Consider the following 24,283-nt stretch of genomic DNA (forward strand, 5'->3'; position numbering starts at 1 on the left):
TTTATGGATTGTTAAACAGATGGAATCCCAAGTAAGGAGCATTGACTGCCTTAAAGGGGTAGGGGAGACCTAGAGAGCTACAGCGCAGGCTGCACGGAAATGTCTTTCCATTCATGAGCTAAAATTCCACCCTGCTGAAATCCAAGCAGGATTTTCAACTCCTGCCTGAAAAAAGAAAACAAAACAAAACAACAACAGCAACAAAAACCCAAAACACCCTGTGTGAACTCCTTGCTGTGCCTTTCTGGGTCCCTCAATCCCTACTGTGCTGCCTCTCTTTTCAGGACCTGAAAATGCTCCCTGCTGAAATCCAAGTAGGATTCAGCCTCTGATGACTCCTTACTTGCCTCTCCACTCAGGGGTTGAAAATTCTGCTTGGATTTTGGCCCACTCTCATTTCTGGAGGCTCCCTGCAAAAGGATTTCAGCTCTTTGCAAGCAGGCATGAAGGATTTCAGCATGTGCATGCAAATATGGTGCTGAAATCCTTCAGCAGAGATCTCCTGCCAAAGTGTATATAGATGACCAGTATATTTTATATCTTCTCTTTCAGTTTTTCTGGCTTGCTTGTTTACAGCCAAGTGAATTCCTGTCTGTTATCTTGCAGAACTAGTCTTTGATTAAGAACTTCCCCAGAGAAGAACAATTGTAAATCTTTCCCATTTAGGGGAAGAAGTAGAGCAAATGCCAGCATACCTGATATGAATGAAACCATCTAATGATACTGACTGAAATACAAATCAGAAGGGAAACAGAAAAAAAAGGAAAGAAAAAGACTGATATTAAGTTCAGTTCTTATCAGTAGTTAATTTTATGATTTTCTTTCTTCTGGAAGTCCATTCATGTATATGCTTGTTTTTCACACTGAGGATGATATCAAGTTGGATGTTAAATAGCAAGAAGACTTAAAAATGTAAGAGGGAAAGTTTAGGAAGTTAACTGAATGTGTTTTCAGCTATTCATCACTTGTCAGGTTGCAACAATTTGGTGGTAAAATCAATATAAATGCCACCAGAGGATACGACCCATACCTCAGAATCCAACATTTATAAATGAAGCTAAACTGAGAGAAACTTAATATGATTTTAAACTTATTAGCTGTGACAAAAAGATTTTTAAAAGTAATGTCCTTTTTTTAAAAATGTCCTCTTCCAGTTTATTTGTACATGCAATCATATCCTCTCAAAAGTCTCCCTTTGTTCATGGACTGAAATACTAGATCTTTTACAATTTGTTTTTCATCCAAATGGTTTATCATCTGTGTTGGAGACCCATATTTTGGTTTCGCCTCTTAATAGTTTTATATTATTGGGGTCAAGTTTTCCTTTTGGATAGTGCCGTGGCTCAGTGGTTAAGACACTGGGTTTGTCAACTGGAAAGCCAGTACCCCAGATTTGAGACCAAAGTGCCATGCAATTCTCACCCCACCTCCTGCTAACCTAGCAGTTCAAAAGCATGCAAATGTTAGTAGATAAATAGGTACCATTTCAGTGGGAAGGTAACAGCATTCCATGATGTCATGCTGGTGACATGACTACAGAAATGTCTTCTAACAGCATTGGCTCAATGGCCTTGAAATGGAGATGAGCATTGCCCCTTGTAGTCAGCAACAACCAGCAAAGTAAAATCCACAAGGACTCATTTATCTTTACCTTGCCAACTTTTCTTTTAGTAGGCATTGTAGAAGAATAGCTCTATTAGTAGATTGATTGATTGACTATGTGCCATCAAGTTGGAATTGATTTTTAGTGATCACATAGATATTCTCCAAGATAATCTGTCTGTAAACTAGTCATTCATGTCTTCCAACAGCAGTTATTGCCATTGTAACTGAATGGTCCCACCTTATTGGTTATCCTCTTCTTCTCTTTCTTCCCATGTTTTCATATATGGCAGGGGTCAGCAACCTGCGGCTCTGGAGCCACATGTAATTCTTTCATCCCTCTGCTGTGGCTCCCTGTTGCTAGTCAGCTCCACAATTGATAGGGTTTTCAGTTAGGACAGGTAGAGGAAAAAGGATGCTGTGCTAGGAGGAGACTATGGTGGGAGAATCGGACTTATGGTCGGCTCCAGAATTGAATGGGGGCTTCCAGTTAGGACCTTTGTGGCTCTTTGAGGGTTTAAGGTTGCTGACCCCTGACATATGGTATTTGAAGGAGGATAACTTGAGCCTAATCATTTGTTCCTGAATAATACTGGTTTGATTTGTTCAATAAGTCTTTGGTTTGTTTTCTTGGCTGCCCATTGTATTTTCAGGAGTAGCAGTAGTTGTGGCCAAATATCAGGAGTTTGAAAATACTTTTGCTGATTAACATTATTAAGATGCATAAGCTTTTGTGAACTACAGCTCATTTCATCAGATGTATGGTGCCATCATTCATGGAACCTCTTCTGTATAAGGCACTTTTGTTCTCTGAAATGCCTCCTTAGAATGGACCTTCCAGATGTCTATATCAAATTATGATGGTATAAATGAGAACAAAGAATCAATTGGGGCTCTGATTTGGCATAAGAATGCATTTCAAGGGCATGATGGATAAGATTTCTAAAATATTTTTTTCCAAAGCTGCTGTGACTCACCCAAGATGTGTTTCATCGCTGCTTTTCATGCAACTCATGAAAATTTTCTCATGACTAAAACTGTTTGCAATAATTAGGTAACACTGAGGTAGTTCTTTCATTTCTCTTCCAGCATAGCTTCCCAGTGTAGCTTTGCTATCATCATCATCATCATCATCATCATCATTATCATCATCATCATCTTCATCATCATCAACATCAACATCATGAGGACCCAGATTATGGGGGCAATAAGATGACTTTGTATAAATATACAAAAGTATGAAGGCTATTGCTTAATGCATTGTAAGCCGCCCTGAGTCTCCGGAGAAGGGCGGCATATAAATTAAAGCAAAAAAAAAAAATCATCATCATCATCTAATGTTTGTCTGCGATGGAAGACTCATCAGGAGCTATGATACTGTTGGAAGAAATGTTCATTTGGGTTCAGTTCCAAGTGGGGAGAAAGACAGTGGAAACATGGTGGCTGTTTGAAAAGATGGCTTTTAATGGTGGACAGGACCACATGTTTTGAGATCCTGGGCAAAAAGGCAAGAGAGAGAGGGGGGGAGGGAGGGGGGAGGGAGGGAGGGAGGGAGGGAGAGAGAGAGAGAGAGAGAGAGAGAGAGGTTGAGATTGAGATTTATATTCTGTGTTGGGCTTTGAATTTGGGCTTTGATTGGTTGTCAGACTCCCATGAGGCCATGCAAGGGTAACTCTGTAGGTTGTCTGTGTCCCAGGCTTGGTTGAGCCTTGCTGGGTGATGATGTAATGAAAGGGACTTTCAGCAATTCCTATTATGGCTCTGCTTGAAGGAGGTAGATCTCTCTTATGTATAATAGACTGGCCCAGGCCTTAATGGCCCATTGACAAAGGTGTGTGTGGGGGGGGCGAGTTTCTGCCTCCCTTTTAGGGAAAATATTCTGCCCTTTTAATATTTCCTAAAATATCTCATTTTCCTAGGAGAGGGGTGGGTGCTGACTTTCTGCAATACCATTGGAACAACTCTGAGTTTCATTGAGAACTTTAAGCCCCTCCACTAAGACAAGGTTTATCATCAGGGGGGCAATTTCTACCCCTGTCATGAGAACAATAGAGTTTGCCTCCCTCCTCAGTCTGGTAAATAGTGAAATACAATCAACCCAAATCCTAAAACGTTTCAATATGCCATTTTCTCTGGTAAAATAAATGTCCTAGTGTGAGATGGTAAGCGGATAATATGCTTATCTGCTAAGAACTGATCTCTCTTCCTGATTATCCTCTATTACAATTGATGAGGTTCAGATTTACAGTGTTTTTTTTTTTTTAAAAAAGCACTGCTCTGCAAAATGGGAATTTGTGTTCACAGCCTACTCTTGCTAAAATAAATCAGCTGTGCAGAAACCAAATGCAAAAAAAAAAAAAAAAAAAAAACCCACAAAAAAACACCACCACAGAGTTTAACTGGAATTTGGCCAGCAGACAACAGCTGACTTAAAAGGAAGCACAATTATGCATGCTTGTTGGGTGTGATAGCAATAAGAATGTCTGAGTTAAACTAGCCAGATGGATTTTTATAGGAAAGCTAATGTGAAATCTTAATGGATATTAAAGTTTCATGTTAGCCTTTGTAAATCAAACATTCTTATATCATTTGTGTTTATTCTCATCTGGTTTCTTTCTTTAAAAAAAAAAAAGAATATCAGTTTTTCATAGACTGGTTATTTTTCTTTTCCTTAGTGCCTTTAGAGAATACCAGTAAACTCAGATTTTAAATTAGGAATTTGTTTTTATTCTTTGTTTGCATTTAGCTTGCATCATCATCATTTAAGGCATCATAAGCCTGTTTTGTGATGACATTCTGGGATTTTGATGAAGGTCTATGAAAGTTCCCATTCAAAGCACTTTCAGAGAACAATGCAACTGCCTTCTATAAAAACCAATGAAGTCATGTTGAATTGCTCTTTCAGTAGTCAGAACAATTTCAGTGGCTTAGTCAGGAAAAGCTAAATACTGCTAACTGGAAGCAGTTGATGCAGTGATTGCTTTCTCAATACAATTTATTTCCTCATAAGACAACATCAGTATATGCAGAGCTATTGTTTTAAAGACACAAGCAAAGTCTGTTTTCTTAGGTTAAAATCAGTTGTGTCAACTCCCTAAGGTTATCTATATTTTTGATTATATTATTTATTTATATATTCAGTCTATCAAATTATATGACCTTGTGTCTCAAACATGTGACTCATGGTAGGTAGCAGAGACTAAAAAAACAAACTAAAAATATTATAGCAAGCAATACATTTTGATTAAATTTCACCTTATTCTCAGCAATAATATTTTTTAATTCTTTAAAGGTTATATTCACTGCATATGTGTACACTGAACTTTTTTTTTTGTTTTTAATTTTAGGTTGTGTTGTGTCGGAATGAAATTGAAAGCATGGAAATATATCCAAAGTCAAAACATGAGTCATTCAGTCTTGCTGCACTAAAATCTTTCGGCCACCTGACTGCTATTTAGAACTGGGTTTCTGTAAAGATTCATGTTATTGACCATTTCCTATATAAATTCCTGCTTCTAATTAATCAGCGATTATATTACTTGCATGATTATATTACTTGCAGTTTCCCGTGTTGTTGCTGTTTTTTAAAAACTTAGACCATCCAAATACTTTTAGGAGAAAATTTCATTGAGGCTAATGGGATTTATTTCTATATAATTGAAGCTGAGTAAATACTGCATTTTTTCCCAGCATGATTAAGTCTTGGGGCTTGGGGGCTTTACTTAGTCTTTTGGGCTTGGATCTACATACAGGTGAAATTTCTCTCCCCCCTCCTCTCCCCCTCCTTTTCTTCCCTCCATCCCCAAGTAGGATCTCTTAGTACTTTGCAACATTTCATACTGAGTTTTTTGTAAAGGTCACCATAACCAAAGAATTCAAAGTAGGTTTTTTTTCCCCTAGCAAAAGCTTATAATTTTGCTATCGCTCCTTCTTAAAATGCTTCTGTACAGTCCATTAGCTGAGATTGTCAAAGATTTCTTTTTAACAAGCTTTTAGCCCGCTACATTTCATTTATTTTCCCATTTTAATTTAGTCCATAGATGACCGTAACATTTTTAAAAATATTTTTTGTCATCTGCCATGAAAGGCTATATATTTTAAACACCCACCGACACACCCAACATAAAATCCATTTAAAAAGAGCATTCTTGGGGCCTCTCCCCTTAGGACACGTATTCTTAATCAGAGACTGATATTGCCATCCTGTTTCCCCACAATATTTTCAGGAGGCTAGTAAACTTGACTTCATTAACTAGCAACTTCGATTCTGTTCTAGAGGCAACGATCCTGAGATAGTTTCACAGCATTTTTTATGGTGTTGTCAGGTGTAAAGAATCAGGACCATACATTAAGTTGCAGTTAAGAAGATTGGTTGCTCAAACCTATGCACAAGAATCTAGTCAACTAATTTTCAATGCTAAATTGACTAAGATGCTGACCTTGTCAATCAGAAAGGTCAGCAGTTCGGCAGTTCGAATCCCTAGCACCGCATAACAGAGTGAGCTCCCATTACTTGCCCCAACTTCTGCCAACCTAGCAGTTCGAAAGCATGTAAAAATGCAAGTAGAAAAATAGGGACTGCCTTGGTGGGAAGGTAACAGTGTTCCGTGCGCCTTCGGCGGTTAGTCATGCCAGTCACATGACCACAGAATCGTCATCAGACAGCGCTGGCTCTTCGGCTTAGAAACAGAGATGAGCACCGCCCCCTAGAGTCAGGAATGACTAGCACATATGTGCGAGGGGAACCTTTACCTAATGGTCAACAGGATTCATGAGAGGTTGGACCTAGAACATTGATGGGGATGTAACAACTCTAGACTTGTGATTCTAAACTCTAACTTGTGATTCACTTAACTCCATCCCTGGCTCTGCCTGTTTTTTTTCTCCTACAGGTGCTCTGGTGAAGTAGTTCCTTATCTCATCCTGATCACTGACCCTAAAGGATCAACTTGCCATTTTTGATACATGGTTCAATACTTAGTGGCAAGTTGATTTGTCCTGAAAAGAAACAGTGAAGAATGAGGCAACTAGGAATGCCATGTTAGTCTGCTGTTGTGTTTTGGGTCCTCCAGCAAGCACTGGTAGTAAACCTGAAAAGATCAAACGCAGCATTGGGATTTGTCCGATGTATGAAATTGCTATAGATGGCAAAAGAGGTAGATCTAACCGTGCCATTGTACTTACAGAGAATGACGAGTATATGATTTGTTGTCTTTTCTTATTGGCATTTTCGGCAAAGGGTTGCTGTGGAAGGAAAAGATGGAACAACAAGCAAACACATTGGAAAATTGTTTACTGTATTTCAGGCACTGTCCTTTAACCTAACAGTTCTCTGCTATTTTATGCCCTGAAACATTTACAGCTGCTATTACATTTTGCAATTACAGTGAAGCGAGGCAGAAAATAGCAGTTCAAAAATGTATTTGAGTAATGAAGTTTCAGCCATTATTTGAAAGACTGTTGTTGTTGTTGTTTTTTTAGTGAATATTTAATCTTCCTACCAGCATGAATTCCTAATTGAACTTTAAGTATTATTGTTCTTGGACACTCCTAACTGCTTTTTTAAAAAACACTGGTAAAAATGGAAGATAATATAGAATAGAAGCTACATCAGTCAGTCTCCATGAACTACACTTAGTAAAAGTAATTCTAAAACTCTTCTCCAGTGTCTTCCAGTTATAGCAATGAACTTAAAGCCCATAACTTACATCAGATATGCAGATTCTCTTGCATGTATGGTAGAAAACCTGGCTAGAAGGTGCTAAATAACATAACATAGGTAGTTCTACACAAGAACTTAAGAAGAACTTACATAGGAAGAAGAATTTAAGAAGAGAATACATAGACAAATGAGCAAAAGTCAAGAGATAGATTGATTAATCAGGAAAAGTCATGTTGCATCTAAGAATCAGCCAAAGAAGAGAACTTATTTCACTCTTAAGTGCTTATGGATACAGCTTACTCAAATAACAAAGTGGATGTCATCTGAATTAGGCCATGCCTAATGGGATATATTGTGTGTGTGTGTGTGTGTGTGTGTGAGAGAGAGAGAGAGAGAGAGAGAGAGAGAGAGAGAGAGAGAGAGAGAGAGAGAGAGAGAGAGAGAGAGAGAGAGAGAGAGAAGTGGGGAGGTAATTCTGATAACAGGCAGCTGACACTCCCCATTCAGTAGGCAAAAGACTATCAATCTCTAGGTAGCAGTGATGAATCCAGAAGGTAGGAAAGTGACATCCCACAATAGTGTTAAGAAGATCATCATTCCTTCTGTGATCAGAAATTCTCTAGAAGGGGGCTTCCGGTTTGCTGCTTGTCCCCGCTGGACGCTCCTTCGGGATCGTCGAACCCACTGCCTGTTAGAGCCGCCTTTTTCAGCGGAATGGTGGCTCAAAAAAACTCCGTTTCCATTAGGAAACGGAGATAGAGCCGGCTGGGGTGGGTAGAGTCCTCTGCCTAATCCCAAAAGTTTTTTATTTACTTTTGGGAGGGAGCGGAAGAGACTCCCCGTATCCCCAGCCGATGCTCCGGGCTCTGGGAAATCTCTGCTACACGCAGAGCTAGGAGGCAAAAGCAAGCCTGTAAATCTGTCAAATAAATTAATTAAAGAAGATATGAGCTGGACCTCTGATCCTGAAGCGCAAGTATTCTTTTTATTTTATTTTGCCTAAGAAGTGAAGTGAAAGGAAAAAAAGTTTTTTAAAATGGCGATTGCTGCTGCGGCTTGAAGAGAGGCTGAAAGGGAAACTCCTTCCGTTTTCAATTACAAAGTAACGGATTGAATACTTTTGGCTGTAACTGAAGGCAAACCTCACTCTCACTTCTGTTTTTTTTTCCTTTTTTTTCCTTGGGGATCTGATATTGATCTTGGTTGGAAAAAAGTTTTTTTTCTCTTTTCCAGTAAATTTTGTCTGCGTGGAAAAATGGCACTGAGACTTATAAAGCTAGACAAACAGGCAGTGGGGGGGTACTCCCCCATTAATAAATTACATCAACAAGTTTTAACTCTCCAGTCTCAGAAACCTGACTTTAATATAATAGAATTTCTTCTTGAGGAGATTGTAAGAAGGGATGAGATTGTGAATCAGCAACTTGAAAAATTTAAGTTGGAAATCAAAGAAATTGGTGAATTGGTGAAATCTAAGTTTGGCTTTTTGGATTGAAAGATTTTAAAAACAGCTAATGGCTTAGCAGACTTTGTGATTCAGTTGGATGCAAATACTAAATTATTAGAGTCTAAAATGAAAGAAACTGAGGAGAATTTGGATGACAAGATCCAAAAAATTAAAAAGGACTTGGCAAACTCTCAGGATAATAGTTCAGAAGACAAACTTAAAATGGAGGCTGATCAAAAGACTGGTAGTGAAGAAAATGTACAACAGAAGATTGAAAGAGAAGTTTTAATGATTCAACACAATTTTACAGAATATGCAATTAGACTGAGAGGTCTGCAGGAAAATGACAGAGATGATTTAAGGAAGATATCTTCTGAAATTCTGGCTGGGATTTTAAAGGTTCAACCTGATGAAGTGTTTTGAAGGATTGACAGAATTTATAGAATAAACTCCTGGTTGGCAAAACAAAGGCAACTGCCTAGAGATGTGGTGATTTACTTTACAGACAAAGAAATTAGAAATAATATTGTGCAGAATTCTTATAATTCTACTTTGCAATTTCGTGGAAGAAAGATTTGGATTTTTAAGGAACTCCCGCCCAAGATGTTAATGGAGAGGAAGAAATTTGGTTTTCTAGTGAATGAGTTAAAAAAAAGGAATATTTTATTTAGGTGGGACGTCCCAGTTGGTTTAATATTGAGACACCAAGGAGTAAGATACCAACTGAATACTGTTGAAAAAGCGGAAGAATTTTATCAAAAAAATTTAAAAATAAATTTAACATCTTTAGGCATAACACAGGACAAGCAAAAGGAGCTGGAAATAAAGGGAAAACATCAAATTACAGAGGCTGTGGTAGATAAACTGTCTTCGGACTCCTTGGATACCCCAGCTGGACTGTCTATAAATTTGAGAGCAGTGTCATCTGATTCTAATGTGATGAATTATCAAGTTACAGACAAGTGCGTAAATCAACCAGTTGATATACAAGTGATGGAAAAGACATATGAGATAATAAAACAAAACCAACAAGATCAATTTACAAAGCAGAATGACAACCGATCAGCTGATACACAACTTGTAGGAAGGAAACCTGGATGGAAATGCAACCCGCAAAAGAAAAAGAAAAGAAACAGATCTTGTAGAAATAGTAGTTTCTAAACCAAGCAACAGTGAAGCTAGGGATTTTAAAAAATAAATGAATATGTGAAAAGATATTGGAGGCGAATTATCGTTTAATACTATCTTGAGGAAAGTGGCAGATCTCTGCAATGCCGTGATATTGGGATGTGGAAAGAGCCTTACATTGTTGGATTTGAACTATCTATTTTGGATTTCTTTTACCGATAAATATATTATAACTATTTTGAGTTACAAGGCAAGAGAGTCATGCTGGGGCATGCAGAAGATCTGGCTGTTACCCACTAAGATGATGGGAATTTATAATCCTGATGAAAATCACAATTACAACTATATGGAATATAATTATAATGTCACTCGGGTGGTTGTTTTTACTTTTATATATACATGAGGATATTCATTATTGATGGGGGCAGAAGATGACTGAAGATTTTGAATAAACTGTTGCACCAGGATGCTATGTTACCCTATTATGGATGATGGATTTAACAATCTAGTGGAAAGACGTCAAAGAAGATACTAAATGAATTATAAATTTAAAGTTATTGTCTTTTCTCTTTTTATAAAATGGAATGTATATATAGACATATGTATATTTTAGCAGAGTGGGCAGTGGATTATATTTAGAATTGTAGTGTATGGTAATCTTGCAGGAAACTGGGTTGAAATAGGCTAGTTTAGTGATTGATTAGTTTAAGAAAAAGGATTTTTAAGTCATATATTTTGGGGAGTGGAAGAATTGGATAGAACTGAATAAATGTTAAATTTGGATGTAGGGAGAAGGCTGCTTTGAAATGTTATATTAATATATATAAAAGATTAAAGGTTATGTTGTTGTAATAATAATAATATTTTATAAGTTTGGGGGAGGAGAAAAAGGGTAGATTATTGCGAAAAGCGGAGAAAAGCGGAGTTATAAGAATATTATGCTAAGGGTCAGTACTTTGAGGAGTGAGTAAGGGCATGGTAAAATATTATGTAATTAATTATGAATTAGCTTATTGTTGTGAAGAAGAAGTCACAGGGGGGGATGGGTGGTGAGGGGGGGTTAGGGAAGAGGGGGCAGAAAGGGGGAAAAACTTGTATTTGAAAACTTTTTCAATAAAAAAAAAAAGAAATTCTCTAGAAGGCAGATAATTAATGGTTCCAATAGAAGGAAGAAAACTATTAGTTCTCCTGGTAGGTGTATATAATATGAGACAATGGAAATTGAATAAAGCTAGAGGGGACACAACATTTGTGACTTATATAAGTTCAGAAAAAGATCCAACCATAGAGCATTAATAATATTTTTGAACAAAGTTGGAGGCTGCAACCAAAAGAATTTTAGTTACTACAGTTATTTAAGAGCTGAACTCAACTTCTAGAGTGCAGAGTGAAATTGCATTGATTCTTCTATCATTATTATTTTAAGATTTTTAAAAAGAACCTCTATTATATTTTCTAATGGAAGAGAATATATATTGCTCATGGTTGAACTATGGAATCCTTAGTATACCTTGAGCTTGATTGTTTGCTTGTACCCTGTTCCCCCAAAAATAAGACCTATCCTGAAAATAAGTCCTAGCATGTTTTGCACATGCACGTAATATAAGCACTACCCATAAAATAAGCCCTATTTAAGAGCCTGTGCAGCTGGCTACCCACCCATTCTGTCTGGTTGTTCGCACTGCCGCAGCTACAAGGCAAGGCAGGGTGGTGGTGGAGCTGCCCCATATACCAACTTACCTCACGGTCCCCACAGTCAGGCCATCTATGCCCCAAAACCTGCCTCACAGTAGCAGCACCAGCAATCATGTGCAGCAGGAGCTTCTGCTTGCCATGTGGTGCAGGAGGCTAAGTAGTGTGTTGGTGTCACGGCCGCTAGGTGAGGCAAGTGCCAGGGCATGGATGGCCTGCCTGTGGGGGCCCTGAGATAAGTTAACATCACCACCAGATGGATTTGTAGCTGGCTGAAAACAATACTCAACAAGTAGTCCTTAATGGTACTATATCCACATGGAGAGAAATAAGCAGTGGGATATCACAAGGCTCTGTCTTAGGCCCAGTACTCTTCAATATCTTCATTAGATGAGAGAAGAGAAGAGGAACTCATCAAATTTGCAGATGATACTAAACTGGCAGGAATAGCCAACACCTCAGAAGACAAGCTCAGGATACAAAAAGATCTTGACAAACTTGAACAATGGGCCCTATCCAAAAATTAATTTTAATGTGGAGAAAAGCAAAGTTTTACATTTAGGCAGGAAAAATCAAAGTTATAAGTACAGATTAGGTGAGACCTGGCTCAAAAGCAGTAACTGTGAGAGGGACCTTGGAGTCCTAGTGGATGATCACTTGAATATGAGCCAGCAGTGTGCAGCAGCCGCCAAAAAAAAATAATATAATCCTGGGTTGCATAAACAGAGGCATAGAATCAAGATCACATGAAATATTAGTGCCCCTTTAAAAAACTCTAGTAAGATCACACCTGCAACCAATTTTGGTCACCATACTACAAAAAAGATGTTAAGACTTTAGAAAAAATTCAAAGAAGAGCAACAAAGACAATGAAAGGCCTGGAGACTAAACCATATGAAGAATGGCTGCAGGTTTTGGGTTTGGTTAGTCTAAGGAAAAGAAGAATTAGGGATGACATGATAGTATTCCAGTATTTGAGGGGCTGCCATAAAAAGGGGGTCAAATTATTCTCCAAAGCACAGGAGGGCAGGACAAGAAACAATGGTTGGAAACTAATCAAAGAGAGAAGCAATCTGGAATTAAGAGAAACTTCCTAACAGTGAAGAAATTAACCAGTGGAACAGCTTGCCTTCAGAAATTGTGGGCACTCCATCACTGGATGTTTTTAAGAAGGGACTAGATAGTCACTTGTCTGAAATGGTATAGGTTCTCCTGCTTGAACACGGGGCTGGACTAGAAGACCTCCAAAGCCTCTTCCAGCTCTATTCTATTCCACACTGGTGCGGGGCACATGGGGTAGCTCTACTTCCCTCACTTTGTGGCTGCAGCCCCGGCATGTCATTTGGCCTCCTGCTCCGTTGCAGCTGCGAGCAAGCAGAAGTGGGCTGGTGGTCACATGGGTTCCTGCTGGACAGGGTGTTGGAGCCGCCACTGTGAGGTGAGGCAAGCGTCAGGGTGTGAGTGTCCTGACTGCAGGGGCCCTGAGGTAAGCTGGTTCAGGCCTCATGGGGCAGCTTCACCTCACTTAGTGGTGTTGGCACTAGCATGTCACATGGCCTCCTGTCCCATCACAAGCAAGCAGAAGAAGTAGGCCTTCCATACAAGGGGAAAAAAATAAGACACCCCTCCAAATAAGCCCTAGGGCTTATTTTGGGGCTCAAAAGAAAATAAGATCAGATCTTATTTTCAGGGAATCATGGGTACCTATTTCATTACCCAACTAAGTAACATCATCAATGTGAGTAAATGTGGATGTTTCTCCCTGTTTATATACAGTAGTTTGCCCTGCTAGTTTTGGTGGAGGTATGGTTCAACAGATTATAGTCCATCTTTATTTTATTTAAAAAAACTGATTTTCAGATCATTTATATAAAAATGCCATTTCCTTAATTCAAGTGTCTACATCTAAGTTCAGCAGAAATGAGCACTCATTGTAATAAATTTCAAGTGACAACAAATTATAAACTGTTGACCCACCAAATTCAAGTTAGTTTTGAAACTGCTTATTAAGGCTGGTCACTTTCTATAATTTAAATTAACTTTATCATTATGGTTCTCTTAAAACACTTATAGAATAGCTTAATAACAAAAAGCCTAGACTGAATATGTAGATAATTAAAGTTACTATACTTTGAGATATATAGATATATATTTGCTTAATTAATTCAGGGGAAATAGAAACTGTGTCCAATTGCAGCCCTTTCTGTAAATATAGCAGCTGATGATGCTAAAAGAATGAGAGGAAAAGGAGGAGGGGGGAGCAGGAGGAGAAGGAGGAGGAAGTGGAGGAGAAGACAAAATAAGGTTCACTTTGAAGGTTGAAGCACCTAACTATCATTTTATATGTACTTGTGTGCCACATCTGACTTTATGAAAATACTTCATAACTATTGTATAATGCATCCAGGTATAATATCCTTTTGACGCTATCTAAAGTGGTGGAGAAAACTAAAGATGAGATTTTATTTATTTTTTTCCTCAAGTCACTGCATGGATTCTGCAAGTCAAATTAGTTTGTGTTGACTTTTGAAAATTACAGGAGCCTTAAATAATCAAGCATTTGAAGAAAGGCTGCTTGTCTTTTGCATGAAATAACAAGAATTTCTTTTTCCATTTTCCACTCTAGCAGGCCAAAAAGAGCCTGACCTAAGGGCAAGTGGAAAACAAAACAAAATCATAACAGAAGAATATGTATTGCCTTGGTGGTTATTCAAACCAGGTTAAATCATCCAATAGTTGTGCTTCAGCATAGAATAGTAGATGTTACAAGACATGTTAGTCCTTCATCATTTGTGGACTTTGTGAAGGCAACCAGCTAGAATGGGTTGAGTGCTCATGTTGTTTTGTTACAGTTTTAAAAACTGTAGCCTAACCTAGGAAGTACATTCAGCTGTTGAATTCTTCCACTAAGAAATAAGATTTGTCTTTGGTTAACATTAACTTTATTTTGTTATAGTTTTGCTTCCTTTACTGATGCCTGGAGGGTGGATAAACCTGAAAAGTTATGTAGGTACATTCCAATTATTAACTTGCTAGCAGAACAGCACTGAATAAATCCAGCATGGCTATCTTTCTTTTTGTGCCCTTTAAATTGTTTCAGTATTTGCCAATCCAGTCTTAGAAATGGGGCACAGTACAACAATGGACTAAATTAGAATCCATTTGTTTATGAATCAAATGATCAAAGAATGCTTACCTATATGCAAAGTAGGAAAATAAAATATAGTTATAGATGAGGACGTCTATAACTATACTATAAAACAAATGATCGACTTTGTTTTAATCTAGATCTAGATTGCATTTAGTGCTCTAAGAGTGAGATGAGAAAAATAAACACTTTTGCTTACACTTGGGTCACATAGTCAATGTAGGCTACTACAGTGGTGGGTTGCCCCCAGTTTGGATTGGTTCGCAAGAACTGGTAGTAAAACCGGCAGGAGGCTCCGCCCACTGACCCGGATGTCATCATAAGTGATCTGCGCATGCGCAGAAGAGCGTACTGGCGTGATGTGAACCGGTAGTAAAGATAAGTAGAACCCACCCCTGGGCTACTATGTCAAGAGAACTTCCTTCAACATTAAGAAACGTGTCCAGAAAATGAAAATACTTAACACCCTTTCCAAATTCAGTACTTTCCTGCTTATTGAAGCAGGAAAGATAGCTTTAGATTAAGTCAGTATTTCAATGCAACGTATCTATTTGTTCCTGATTCCTTTATTAGATTTTAGCATAAAGAGAAATGTTTTGCTTCTTTATTCCAAGTAATGTTATTTGCCCAGGAAGATAATGGATTTTTCAACTTGAATATCATTAAGAAGCCATATACTTAGTTTACATCCATGTCATTCTAACAGACATATCCTGAACAGTATTTAGAGCGTAACATTTTAAGCAGGGGTTATAGATTTTCTTCTCTGCTATAAAGCTGGGTTGAGATATGTTTAATCATTCACTATATTTTAGACCAGAGTCCTCATACAATTATTGTCAGAATAGAATCCATGCATAGGAGATCCTTGAAAGAAGATTGGGGAGGCAGGGTCAGTGGGGAGGCACAGTAAATATTTATTACTGTGACATTATTTTTCCTCTGCAACATTTCCCCTCTGCAACATGATTCTTGAGCAAGTAATTCTTTCAAAAACAAAGTCATATCCAAGTTGATATGGTACCAGATCATTCTACCATTAAAAACATTGAAAGGGTGACGTTAACAATGTATTGGTTCATTGTATTGTTAGGAAAACAAACTAAGCTGAAATATAAAAATTCTGCAGTTGATTCACAATTTAGGAACAGAGTGATAACGCTCCAATGAGTGGCATATTCATTCGTAATTGCTTTGGTCTGCAGCATTCTCTGTGTAGAAAATGTAATATTAACAAGGCAAAGCAAAACACAGAGGTCTTTAGAGCCTTTGACACACTGATCCTTTGAAAATGAGTATAAATGAATTATTTTGAAATATTTTTCAAAGGAGGGAATAGCATGGGAGGGAAATGTGATTTAATCTTAAACCTTTTGAATAGCTGTTCCTTTTAGATGTGTAAAGATCATTTGAACTTGATCATACAAAACATGGCCTGAATTACTTCTGATTATTTTCATAAAGGTTTGAAGAGTAGTTGAATTTTAAACAAATAACAGTATAGCCTGTGTCTCTTTACCTAGTTTTTAACAAAATAATAAGGTGGATTCAGATAGGAAAGTACTCCTTTTTAATGATGCCCTATGACTCTCAGGTTTTAGAATTTATTCCCTGGAGAGGTTCATCTGTATTGATTTTCCAACATCAAGCAAAGACACTTCAATTTTTCTAGGCGTTTTATTGTTGACTAAGAAAACATTGCAGGAGTGTCTGGGATTTTATTTCTGCAACAGCCAAATATTTTATTTGTTTATTTATCATTCAGTACTTCCACAGTTCTTTCAGATTATGCCAGCCAGACCAAGCAATGAAGATGAGATCACTATATTTCTTTTTTTTTTTCCTTATCATAATTTTTAACATCTCATTGATTGTGGTAGAGCAGGAAGCAGATGGTCATGGGCTGTAATGGAATAGCTGCTTTGTGCCCATCTTGGAATATACTATACAGTGTTGATATTATCGATCAGCAGAGTTGTTGCTTGTGATAAATTTATGCTTCCAAAGTTTCTAGTGGTTGTAATTGGAGGGAAGGATAGGTGAGTTATGGGCTCAATACCTTTTTCCTGAAAACAATACAGTGACTAAAACAACTTTCTTAAAAAGACGCAGATTTATGCGCTTCAAAAGTAAAACAGGCAAATAGGTGAAAAATGATGGAAGCAGTTTTTCAAAGTTCGCTAAAATAAATAGATAGATAGATAGATAGATAGATAGATAGATAGATAGATAGACAGACAGACAGACAGACAGACAGACAGACAGACAGACAGACAGACTGACAGACTGACAGACAAATAGATGATAATAGATAGAGCACAAATAATAAAATTATAGAATAAACTTGGAACTGCACATAGTACAGATAACACCTACTGTATTAGTAGTGACCAAACATGCTGGGTGGTTTTACAACATCTGATTGATAAGCAACATGAAATCAGGACTCTTAATTAGGTCTGCATTATGAATTATTCTTGCTATATAATTTAAAAATAAATTCATCTTATTTTGGACTTTTTGGTATGATGCCCTGATAATACATTTTCCACCTCATTCTAATATACTCAGATGTCTATTTGGGGATAGTATAAATTCCGTCTTAGTTGTATTTAGCTGTTATTGAAACAAATGCAAATAAAAAAACCAGACTCAACTTAAAATCTTTGGATTTTAATAGAAAGAGAAGGCACTTGCTAGATCTGAATTTTCGACTGAGCCTATTGTTATGTATTGATACTTTTCAGCGGGAGTTTCAAACCTGCCTAAGTTTCTGATTGGCTGACAGTCCTCCAGGCTTGTATATAAGGAGGGCTGCAGCCTCTGAGTTTTTGCTGAAGTCTCACTGTATATTAAAGAGCTGTTGTCACTTGCCTGCTTGTACCTCTCGTTATTCCCGAACCACTTCATTGGCGACGAGGATGGGATAGAGGCCACAAGAGGCGAACCAGTGAGACCACGAGCTTCAGCTAGGCGACGAGGCGAACTACAGGAGGCATACCGAACATGTCTGCCTACATTCTGCCCAAGCCTTTTGATCCGACCCGTGAAAAATGGGTCTCATACCTAACGAGGTTTGAGTGCTCGCTTGAAGCCAGCGACATGCAAGGACTCTCCGCTAATCGGAAGAGAGCCCTCTTCTTAAGCCACTGCGGACCGGACGTGTTCGAGATGGCGGAGTCACTTTGTGAGCCAACGCCGGTCCAGACCGTTTCCTGGGACACCCTGATGGCAACTCTCCGGGCTCACTACGCTCCCATGCCCTCCAAATTCGTGCAACGATACCAACTCAGACAGCGCGTACAACGAGAGGGAGAACTGGTCAGCGCTTACATGGCGAGCCTGCGTAAAGCCACAACACACTGCGACTATAGGGACTTGGACGATGCGTTGCTTGAGCAACTAATCTGTGGTGTTCGAGACATAAGGCTACAAAGGCATCTGCTCGCCAAGCCTGATTTAACGCTTGCTGGAGCCCTAGACGAGGCCAGGGCTCATGAAGCTTCTACAAAAGCCGCAGAAACGCTGCAACGTCCGCTGACCAGCAAAGACAGTCCCAAGTCCACACCAGTGCACAGGGAAGACGCCGGATCCAGCTCGGAGTCCGAGTCTGATGAGGACGTCTTCCGAACAGAGCACCACAGAAAAGACGCAGGCAGCCCTCGGCGAAACTGCCCCAGCTGTGGCGGGCACCATGATAGACTGTCCTGCAAATACAGAGAGGCTATTTGCAGGCGTTGCGAGAAAAAAGGGCACTTGGCGCGAGTCTGTAGAGCCATTCTACCCAGAAAACATCAACCACGTGAGTGCCGCAGCCAACCAGAATCGACGCGCCAGAAGCATCCAATGAGAGAAGGCGGCACAAAGAAACGGTGCGAATTTGAACCACGAGATGGTCGCAGCATACACATAGACCAGGCCAGCACGGCGATCGAGGACAAAGTCAGCACGGTGGTCGAAATCAACGGCAAGCCATGCTCGATGGAGATCGACACCAGATCAGCTCTCTCCATAATGTCGTGGGCGACCCTGAAGACCATCCTGCCGTCATTCCGAAAGGACCAGCTATCCAAGCAAAGACTGCGCATCCTAGACTACCAGGGGAACCGAGTCCCCCTCGAAGGCGTGGGCACGTTCCAAGTCACCTACGGAGACTACGAAAAAGACCTGCCGCTGACTATCGTCACAAAGCAGCTACCTAGCCTTCTAGGCATGGGGTGGTTCCGAGCCCTTGGCATGGGCTTCACCGGCATCCACCGAATGTCCGAGCCGTCACTGAAGGACAGCCTCCTGAATGAGTTCCAAGACGTCTTCAGGGACACGTTGGGCAAGTATGTGGGGACCTCTATCTCCCTAAACTTAGACCCCAACGTAGCCCAAATAAGACTTAAAGCCAGACGGGTGCCTTTCGCATTGAAACCAAAGATCAATGCGGAACTGGACAAATTAATTAAACAAGGGGTGTTGGTCCCCGTTGACCATGCGAAATGGGAGACCCCCATAGTGACCCCAGTTAAATCTGATGGCTCAATCAGAATTTGCGCCGACTACAAGTGCACGATCAACAAGGCTTTGCAGCCGAGCGCCTATCCGGTGCCGATCGTGTATCATCTACTACACTCCCTGGGGCCCGGCAAAATTTTTGCCAAATTAGACCTAGCTCAGGCCTACCAACAATTGCCAGTCGACGACGCCACAGCAGAGGCACAGACAATTGTAACGCATAGGGGTGCATTCAAATGCACCAGGCTCCAGTTTGGGGTGAGCGTCGCACCCGGCCTTTTTCAAAGCACCATGGAGCGCCTCTTGCAAGGGCTCCCGGGGGTGGTGCCCTATTTTGACGACGTTTTAATCAGCGCTCAGGATGAACGTCAACTAGGGGATAGAGTGAGGAATGTCCTTTCCAGATTTAGGGAAGCGGGACTTAAATTAAAGAAAAATAAGTGCATGATCGCTGTCCCCTCCGTCGAATTTTTGGGGTACAGGTGGATGGCACAGGCATCCACCCCACCGAAAGCAAAGTGAGAGCTATCAAAAACGCACCAGCCCCCAAAACCAAAGCGGAGCTCCAAGCCTTCCTTGGACTGCTCAATTTCTATTCAATGTTTTTGAAGGATAAGGCTACAGTTGCAGATCCCCTACACAAACTCTTAGGAAAAAATGTACCTTGGGTTTGGGGAAAAGCCCAAGCAGCCACTTTTGAGGCTGTAAAGAGACTTCTATCCGAAGATAGTTTCTTAATACAATACAACGCAGCGCTACCGCTTGTATTGGTTTGTGACGCCTCCCCCGTAGGAGTTGGTGCCGTCCTAGGCCATAGACTACCAAACGGCCTAGAGGTGCCTATTGCATTTTACTCTTGCACCCTGTCAAGCGCAGAGCGGAACTATAGTCAGTTGGACAGAGAGGCTCTGGCTGAAATTGCGGGGGTTAAAAAGTTCCATGAATACCTCTATGGCCATCAATTCAAACTTGTGACTGACCACCGGCCCCTGCTGGGACTTTTAGCCGGTGACAAGCCCACCCCTGCTGCCCTGTCCCCATGGTTGACCAGGTGGGCCATTTTTCTATTGGCCTATTCATACCAGCTTGTCCATCGACCCGGACGGACCTTGGGCCACGCGGACGCCCTCAGCTGCTGCCCTCTCCCTGACTTGCTGGTCAACCCCATGCCGGAGACCCCCGTTCTACTGATCGACGCCATGACTTTGGGACCTATCTCCTCTTGCGAGGTGAAAGCCTCTGCTAGGGACCCTGTAATTTGTACTGTAATGGGCTGGGTCCTTAAGGGGTGGCCGGTCAAGGCGGTCGGTGGGGAGTACCAGGGTTATGTTAACAAACGTAATGAATTATTTATGCAAGGGGGTTGTTTGCTGTGGGGTGATAGGGTGGTAATACCAATGAAACTGAGAATGGGTCTTGGAGTTACTGCACGAGGGACACCCAGGAATTGTCCGAATGAAAAGTTTAGCCCGCAGTTACGTCTGGTGGCCCAACATGGATCAAGTCATATCCGAGTGGGTGGGGAAGTGCAGACCCTGTCAGGAGTCTCGGCCCGATCCCCCGATAGCGCCCATCCAAGAGTAGGAGAAACCAAAAGGGCCATGGGGGAGGATCCATATTGACTTTGCCGGCCCCTTCCACGGGCAAACATTTTTAATCGTAGTCGATGCCTTTCGAAATGGCTCAAAATAATATTAATGCCCTCAACCACAGCCGAGGCAGTCATCAAAGTCCTTCACAAACTATTTGCCACCCATGGCCTACCGGATACTCTGGTATCTGACAACGGCCCTCAATTCACAGTGACCCTGTTTGAGGGCTACCTGGCCAGACTGGGCATCCGCCATGCCCTATCGGCCCCGTTCCATCTGGCTTCTAATGGTTTGGCTGAACGTTTCGTAAGAACGGCCAAAGAAGCATTGTCCAGGCTAGATAACGGGGACTGGCAGGCCAGGATAGACCAATTTCTAGCTGTCCAGCATGCCACACCATGCACGGCCTCAGGGAGAAGCCCAGCCGAACTCCTCATGGGCAGGAAGCTTCAGTGCATGTTAGACAGGCTTCACCCCAATTATACACATGAGAATTTCAAGGGAGAGACCACCGGACTAAGACAGTTCCAGGTGGGGTCCCCAGTGTTCGCTCGCAATTATGCTAGCGGACCTCTATGGGTTGCAGGATCCATAGTGGGCATAACGGGCCCAAAATCATACACGGTAGACGTAGGGGTGGACAGACTCTGGAAGCGCCACATAGACCAACTTAGAAAAAGAATAGTCAGCGAAGCAAACATCAATTTAGACATCTCCGAACCTAACTACAACAACTTTCCCAAAACAGCTAACCCAAGCCCGGGTTCGAGAGAATACTTAGCTGACAAGCCCTGGTTCCAGCGCTGCCCCAGCGAGTCGCCACTCCCAACCGGGGATAACCACGCCCCGGACAAAATCCAGGAGGTTCCATTGGCGGAGCCGGGAGAGACAGAAAGTCCCTCTGACCAGCTCGACGCCCCACCAAACACTGAACTGCGCAGGTCAACGAGAACGAGAACTCGGCCAGGGTACCTGCGAGATTTTGTGTGTACTTATGTAAATATTTGAGCGTTAGTGCCTTCTGGGAAGGGAGGGGTGTTATGTATTGATACTTTTCAGCGGGAGTTTCAAACCTGCCTAAGTTTCTGATTGGCTGACAGTCCCTCCAGGATTGTATATAAGGAGGGCTGCAGCCTCTGAGTTTTTGCTGAAGTCTCACTGTATATTAAAGAGCTGTTGTCACTTGCCTGCTTGTACCTCTCGTTATTCCCGAACCACTTCACCTATCACTACTATGGTGAACTCATTACTCCCTTAGTGCAGGAATAGATTATATCATCTTCCTCCTACTTCTAGACTATTTACACATGTACACCACATCCATATTTTCTGGCCTTCATTCAGAACTGTGTTTTTTATGACCAATGATCCTTCTTCAGAATAAATATTCCCCAGCGCTGCATTTTATTCTAGTGGAAGCCCCTGCTCTAATTATCTGCAGTGCCCTCCTATCCAGAGGCTGGTCACTGGCCACTGGTCACTTTATGCAGCCATTTTATGGCAGGACTAGAACTCACATTCTCCTAGTTTCAGCCTGCTGCCTTGACCACTAGACCATCTGGCTCTCTAGAAATCTAAGGAATAGCACAAGGACTATGGAGGAAGGATCAATACCTAGAAGTCAGGCATTGCTGGACATAGATTTTATAGATATTATAGATTTAGTTGTCATTTATTATTTTATACTAGAATCTTTAAGTGTATATATACTGAGTGATTTTATTTGTTCTGGTCTAAGACTGTATTAATAAATTGATTGATTGATTGAAGTCCAGCAAGGTTCTGAAAGGTTTATCTTTCCTGCATGGATGGGAAGGACAAGAAACAGAGGAGCAATCAATTATATTTTGTAATTGTTTACATATTTTTAAATAAAATTATAAAAATAATCCACAGCAATTCATAGCAGTTCATATTGAAATTGTCTTAAGAAATTGCTGAGAAGAGCATGGGAAACAAGCAACTTAAATTACAATATGGAATTGTCCTCTATTCGACTCAGTATGTTTTATTATTTTTCAGGATAAGGCCAATTCTTTCCCCTTCAAAACAGAGTAGATTCATTTCTTGTTGACTCACCCTTAAGGATCTTGGGCATCCGATCATAATTCTTCACTGTTTGATTTAATAATGATCCCGGCAAATCCAGCGGCTTGCCAAAAGTGATGACTGCTTTCAGAAATTTCAAGGCAAAGTGATAGGGACCGCTGTTGCAGCCTTGACAGCATGATGATTTGATTACTAGTGAAATTGTAAACCTGACAACATTTTCTTTGATTAAAACCCAGGGAGAGAGAAAGAGTTCTATCTCAGGAATCTGTAAAACAAGACAGCTGCATAAGGCAGGTCAGTATCATCTCCAGTGTATTTTGACTGGGAAACACAAAGGCTTTTCAATTTTGGCTGCATAACATTTGAACTACAACATCCGCAGTTTATGCCACTTTACACAACCAGCTTCAGAGAACTTGGCCACTTGGGTACAGCACAGCAACACTACCTTGATGGATTTTTTTTTCTTTTCTTTTCAATCTTTAGTCCCTTTAGCAATGCAGTGGTTTGAAGTAAGAAGTTGTCTCATGCCCAACAGCTTGGAATAAATATGAGTGAGCTGGAAGTGAAGTGTCAATAGAGGAGCAGCTCATCCCTTGCCCCAGCAGCAATTTCTTTGACCTGCCTGGAGATGCCAATTTTTTATTTGACTCCTGCTGAACTCCTAGCCATAATATCACTGTGTGAAAGACAACACAGAACAAGAAAACTCAGAGACTGGGGTCTGAGATCCTTGATCTCATGTATTTTCTAACATCAGCATTTGTAATTTAATATTGATATTGACTCCTTTGTAATTGTCCTTAAGATCCACTCAGCACTTTTTCCTAACTGGCTGCTGGAGGCCATCTGGTCTAGGCTATTCTCCATTCAGCCTTATTACATTTCTCGTTTTTCACTTAAATGTTCTATCAGTGGAATTCACCCAAGGCAATAAAGAGTATCTCATGCACATCAGTTTCAAATGGTCCTATTAGTCACTGCAAACAGGACTGTCAGCACAACATAGAAGACAGATGCCTAATGCCACAATTTTGGGAGTTAATAGCGAAATGATGTCACATAGCACTATCTCTTCATCACTGAGTATTCATCAAACCTTATTTGCCTAAGGTTGCATAACCTGGAAAAAAAATATGGAACCATCTTTGGGCAATAACAGCTTGATTCAAGCATCAAGGTACTATGAGTAGTCATTCAAGAATATATTTTTTCACTGAAAAAGAAAGCTTATGTCTTGGACAAATGAGACTTCTTTGGGCTTTAAAATAGTTGCTGTCATTGCTGCATGGGTGAAACAGAGTTATAGAGATATTTGCTAGATTTCTGGTCGATTGTTGCAAAGTCTACCAATTCTAATTCAGAACCAAGGAAAAGTAGCATTAATAGAACAACATTAAGAATATTTGCTTATGGTGCACAAAATGATTAAGTAGAAGCAATTAGATATTTATTAG

Source organism: Pituophis catenifer, unplaced genomic scaffold, assembly GCF_029215685.1.
Source record: "Pituophis catenifer annectens isolate HBS135680 unplaced genomic scaffold, rPitCat1.0.hap2 SCAF_3, whole genome shotgun sequence".
Lineage (NCBI taxonomy): Eukaryota > Metazoa > Chordata > Lepidosauria > Squamata > Colubridae > Pituophis > Pituophis catenifer.